Consider the following 6,000-nt stretch of genomic DNA (forward strand, 5'->3'; position numbering starts at 1 on the left):
CAAGAAAGAAGTGCTGCAATCACAGTATAAGCAAACATTTAACAAACAAAATATGGAAAAAATGCCGCAGAAATCCAAAAACAACTCAAAAACAATGAGAAGAAAAAAATGATGCAAGTCAATGCCAGATTCTTCAAGAGTATCTGGCCTCACAGGACTGGTCTTGCGATGCCCCCTGGTGGCCGAGCAAACTTCCGTTTCGTGGCATGAATTTGCATCACTTTTTCTCTTGTGAGTTTGTGAGTTAATATGTTTGTATTTACGCAGCATTTTTTTGTGTGTATTTGTTTAGGAGTTTGTTATGTTTGCTTCCACTTCGTTGCTGTGATCGCAGCATTTCTTCATTGTCTCTGTTTTTCTCATGTATGTGTTTATGTTTTTTGTTTGTGTCATTCCTATGTTGGGAGCCTTTTAAGCATTTGCAGCATTTCTTACATGCAGCGGTTTTGTTTTGTAGTTGTTCTGAATAGTTTTTAGATTGCTTGCAGAATTATTGTGTTTGCAGCGTTTGTCTGCTGGCGTTTGTAAAAAAAATAAAAATATATACCTGCAGAAATGATAACTTGTATGTGTGAAAAACAAATTCTACTTGGTAGGAAAAACAATTTGTAGGTGTGAAAAATAATTCTCAGTTTGTTCGAGAACCAAAATTCGGTCGTCATCTGAGGCATAAAAAAAACGTAAAATTTTTGGTCGAAAACCGATTTGGTCGAAACAGAGACGTTCGAAAACAGAGGTTTGACTGTAATTGAAAAAAACATAATTCTTGACTTCTTTATCCAGTTTTGGTCATCACGGCCCTCCAACGGAAACAGTAATTGCAATTTGGCCCGTGATAAAAATGAGTTTGCATATAGAGCACATGCAAAATATATGAATATAGAGCACATGCATTCACATTGACAGGTATCCAAATAAACCAGTGAGATTGAGCTCTGGCCTGCCTTATGCTCAAACGAGCCCTTTTGATTGGTCAAAATGGCCCTTTCTTGCAAAAAGCCCCCGCTTCTTAGTGCATGAGTAAAAAATTCAACCTGTACAGGTACGAATCTGTTATGCTCCTATTTTAGCGAGATAAATTGTATAAAGTCACATGTCCGTACAGCAGCAACAAAAACACTTGTGACTCCAAGTGGTTTCCATTCATACAAGTACAACTCAGTTTTTACCCCAAAGTACAATTTAAAATTAATTTCCAACCTACAAATAGTTTTTGCAACCGAGTAGTTTTATTTTTCACACATCCATGTTATCATTGAACACCTATTTTTTTAAACAAAATATTTGTTGTGGTAGAGAAAAAGATTACTGTACTCAACACACCAAGAAGTTGTTTTTCCTACGAATAGAACTCTTACATTTCCTTGGTACAACTTTACTTTTGTACCAAATATAGCTCGTTATTTGGAGCGCGGTGGACCCTATCGTCCACCGTTGGGAACAGTCTTTAAAGACCTGTCTGATAACACTGGCTTCGTGTAAATCATATAACCTTTAAATTTTAACGTACACACAAAGTTATTTCAAACTGCGGGAGGTGTATTTCGGGAAATAAACAAAAACTTTATAGAAGATTTTAAACGCTAACGTAAAAAAAATTGCTCACGCAAAATTTATTGACTGAATATTCGTAATGGATTTGGTCGTGTTAAAACAACAATAACTTTGCAAAGACAGGCAATTGATAAAAAAAAAAAAAAATTCGATGAGAACGGGGCGTTAGTTTGAGACCATAACAGGCTAGCGAGCCAGAGGCTAACGTCTTTTGGCTATCTGCAGCATCCGGCCAAGGCAACCATTTGTTTCAATCACATGACTTACTAACCGTGTTAAAACGCTGTCCTTGGTTCAAGCTCTTCTGTCCAAGATGGTAATGTCATTTATTAACGACAAAAAAACACGTACTTGTTACGAGACCAATGAAGGGACACGAGAACCTTTACAGAGCAGAAAGACGAGGAAACAGAAACTTCCGGGAGTGACGTGTGGAAGAAAATATTTCAAAACAAAAGGACCAATATTTAGATTTTTTTTTTTTAATAAAAGCTGCAAGTAAACTTTTCTTGCCGATTTTTTTGCGCTGATTACGAATCTATCCTCGCTTTTTCTCTCGTGCATCGGGTTGTTGTAACAATATCAGTAATATAATAACAATAATAAAAATAATAAGAACAGGTGGGTTATTTTCCTGAAGCCTCATAGCTATAAATTGCAATGCTTTAAAAAAATTCAGCATTGCACAATCTTTTACAGGGGTCAACCTTAAATCAAGCTATCTATCTCTTGGCGCGCACACACACACACACACACACACACACACACACGCAAACACACACGCACTCACACACACGCGCACACGTACACTCAAACACACACACAGTATATTGTACACTTAGCTCCAGAGACAACAATGGGTATAAAACTTCACCGCACATGAGAGCGACGGTCTGGGACCGAACCGATTATGCCCGCTTGGCCCTGCCGGTGTGTGTGTGTGTGTGTGTGTGAGAGAGAAAATGTCCTGGTACAGGTGTGTGAACATGTGTTTGTGAGTGTGTCTGTATGTGTATACATGTGGTATGTGTTAAGGAATTATTCCGCTAGAAGTAGGTGTAGAACATTGTTGTGGAATGTCACCTTGCTATGAGAACTATTGATACTAGTCTCTTTCCTAAACATCTGCTGAAGTACTTAAAACAAAGAATGTAGTGTAAAGTTTAGATCATATTTCCCCTTGGTTAATTAACAGGCCCCCGAGGGTTTTCTTGCCTCTACCACCTCGTAAAAGTCCCTGAAGGCTGTCAAGTGCCTTCAAAGAGGAACCCTGATCTCAAGATTTGTGGACCAGCAGCAGTGGTCGATACTTTGTCATCATGTCAAGATCGAACTTTGCTTGACTTTCTTTGTCTCTGATTTTTACATAAGGGGAAGGACTGCCCACCCCTAATTAACATAATTAACATACTATGCCTATATATACGTGTGACTGCATTTTTTCTAGGCTTCCTGATGAAATCTGAAACTCACAGGAGCCCGAATCGATTCGTGTTGCGTTGTGATAAACTGAAGAAAAGACAATGTGGTGTTGGGTCTTCTTCCACCTTATAGATAGATAAAAGAACCTGTAACCAAGGAGGGCCAAGAGCAAATCGACAGCTCCCATTCCTCAACATATGTATATGTATATCTGTGTACATATACATTTATAAATGTTTAAACATCTTTGTTTATGACCAGAATATTCTTCCATACAGGAATACAGAGAGATTGTGACTTAAATTTGTGGAGCTAGTGGCACATTGGCCAAGGTGTCTGACTATGGATCAGCAGACGATAGGTTAAATTCCTGGCAAGTTTATGGGAATTTTTGTTTTTTCACGAGGTGGTACAGTATACCCGTTTTGGCCTCATCATAGCCCAGGGCAACAGAAAGTTGTGCCTGCCTGATCTTCTCTCATGCCGTGATTGCATAGTGGTTAGTACCCTGCATTGTGGCCGCAGTAATCCTAGTTTGTCTCCTGGTCATGGCATGTGCAAAGACAATCCTTGACTGAATAGGGATTGTTACTTTGTCTGGGAGTGGAATATTCCTCCACACGGGAGTATGGCAACATGTTGATTTAATTCGTGGAGTTAGTGGTGCAATGGATAATGTGTCTCAACACAGATGAGAAGAAGCGAGGTTGCACTCCGGGCAAGAGTGAGTGAGCGAGCGAGTGATTTATGCATTTATTTATTTATGCGTGCGCATGTGGTGTTAAACCCATTTTGGCCGCAGCATAGCCCAGAGTAATAGAAAGTTTTGTCTGTCAGATGTTCTCTCAGGTCGTGAGTGTGTAGTGGTTTGTACCCTGCGTTGTGGCCGCAGCAATCGTGGTTTGAATCCTGGTCGCGGCATGTGCAAAGACCGTACTTGACTTCTTCATTGGACTGAATTTGAACTTGAATTTGACTTTTGTTGCATTCTGGGACTTCCGGGTAGAGTGAACGCTGGCGCGTTTTGGCTGCCGCTGCTCTCCCACAAACTTTTGTGTTTTACGGTGTTTTTACGTTCGATTGTTTTACTGTTTCACATGGAATCACGATCATCATCTCACAGTCATTCCACCCAGCCCCCATTCACGCCTGCCTCGCACTCTCAACTATATTCGACTGTTTCGTCCCGGCGTCTCAGCGTCCTACCTGTCAACCTGTCGCTCCTCCATCGACCTGTCAAGGGTCTGCTCCAGTACTCGTTGGCCGAGCTCCTTCGGCTCCGCTTCCAATGGCTGGGCCCTCCTCCTGCTCTACACCGGCTCCCGGACATCGTTCGCTTTCCTTCCCGGAAATATATTCTTCGTGGGTCTCGTCGGGGCTTCTGCCTCAACCGATCCAACACCATCGTCTCCTTCTGGTCTTCCTCCCGTCGGCCATCCAGAAACGCCGGCCGATCCATCGACCATCTGCGTTAGCCGGCTTGGCTAGGTCGGCTAACGGCCCCCGCAGCAGCGAGACTGCCGCCGTCAACTTCGGGCTACTTAACATCCGTTCGCTTACTGGGAAGGGTAATCTCATTCAAGATATCCTCACGGACCATAAGCTTGACATTCTCTGCTTGAATGAAACCTGGCAAACTCCCGGGGACTTCTCACAGTTGAACAATTCCACTCCCCCGGGATTTGTTTACATTTCCAAGCCCCGCGATTCTGGTCGCGGAGGAGGTCTCGCGATACTATACCGCGAGAAGTGGAAAGTACTTTCGGTTTCTCTCCCGCCACTTTCCTCCTTTGAATGCCTTGCCTGTCAAATATCCGGACCCATCCCCACGATTATTGCCACAGTGTACCGCTCCCCCAAACCCCACCGCGACTTTTTAAATGAAGTGTCTACTGGCCTCACCCATCTCTCCTCTCTGTCACCAAATGTAATAATCCTGGGAGATTTTAATATACATATGGACAACACTGCTCTTCCTCTCACCATTGACTTCACTTCTTCAATTAACAGTCTTGGTTTTGATCAATTTGTAGATTTTCCCACACACATCAAAGGTCACACCCTGGATCTGATCTGCTGCTCTGGTATTTCCCCCTCCAACTGTACTGCTGATGAACTTCCAATAACGGACCACTTCCTTATCTCATTCAACAATACACTCCAGCTCTCAACTGCCAAATCACCCCGGACCATTGTTTACCGTAATATTAAAGACATTAACATTGACTCTCTCACTGCATGGCTGACCACCCTGACTCCGGACATTGACTCCACTCCTGATGATTTGGTTTTCCAATATAACTCTGGTCTCACCAGCATCCTCAATACGCTCGCCCCTGTCAAGTCCCGCTCTGTCCTTTTTACTCGGTCTGCCCCTTGGTTCACCCCTCATCTACGTTCCTTGAAATCCCAAACCCGGCAGCTTGAGAGACTTTATAGGAAAACCGGCCTCACTGCTCACAAGGACATCTATGCAGCTCAGCTATCCCTCTACAAGGATTACATCTCTCAAGCAAAATCACATTACTACTCCGGACTCATCTGCTCCAATGCTGGAAATACTAAGACTCTCTTTTCCCTTTGGAACAGAATCACTCAACCTCCGGACTCCCTACCACCTCACTTTTACTCTCGTGACACCTGCAATGCACTTCTCCTCTTTTTCAATGAAAAAATCAACAGAATCCACCAGCATCTGGGCTCCTCTGTACCTTTCCCCTCATCTGACCCTCTCACCCCTTGCAAACTGTTCTCTTCTTTTGAACTCCCCCATCTCTCATTAATTTCAGACCTCATCATTAAATCCAAGACTTCCTCCTGTCAGCTTGATCCCCTCCCCACAGTTCTGGTCAAATCCTGCCTACCCTCTCTGCTTCCCTTCATCTCAGCCATTATCCATTCCTCTGTGTCGACTGGAATTGTTCCTGTGCTCAAAACTGCAGCTGTCACCCCAATCCTGAAAAAAACTGGTTCAGATCCCAATGACTTCAATAACCTACGCCCCATTTCCCATCTTCCCTTCAT

The 6,000-nt window shown here is 43.0% G+C and overlaps 1 protein-coding gene across 3 annotated transcripts in view; it reads right to left on the reverse strand.

Annotated features, from left to right (window-relative positions):
• Positions 1 to 1,978, reverse strand: part of azi2 (5-azacytidine induced 2) — a 72,627-nt gene extending 70,649 nt beyond the window's left edge. For all 3 annotated transcript variants that reach the window (XM_052064792.1, XM_052064791.1, XM_052064790.1), the window contains exon 1: positions 1,826 to 1,978. The gene's annotated coding sequence lies outside the window, so the exon portion shown is untranslated. The remainder of the gene's footprint in view (positions 1 to 1,825) is intronic.
• Between the last annotated feature and the right edge of the window lie 4,022 nt (positions 1,979 to 6,000).

The sequence above is a fragment of the Hippocampus zosterae genome, chromosome 5, assembly GCF_025434085.1.
Source record: "Hippocampus zosterae strain Florida chromosome 5, ASM2543408v3, whole genome shotgun sequence".
NCBI classification, from domain to species: Eukaryota; Metazoa; Chordata; class Actinopteri; order Syngnathiformes; family Syngnathidae; genus Hippocampus; species Hippocampus zosterae.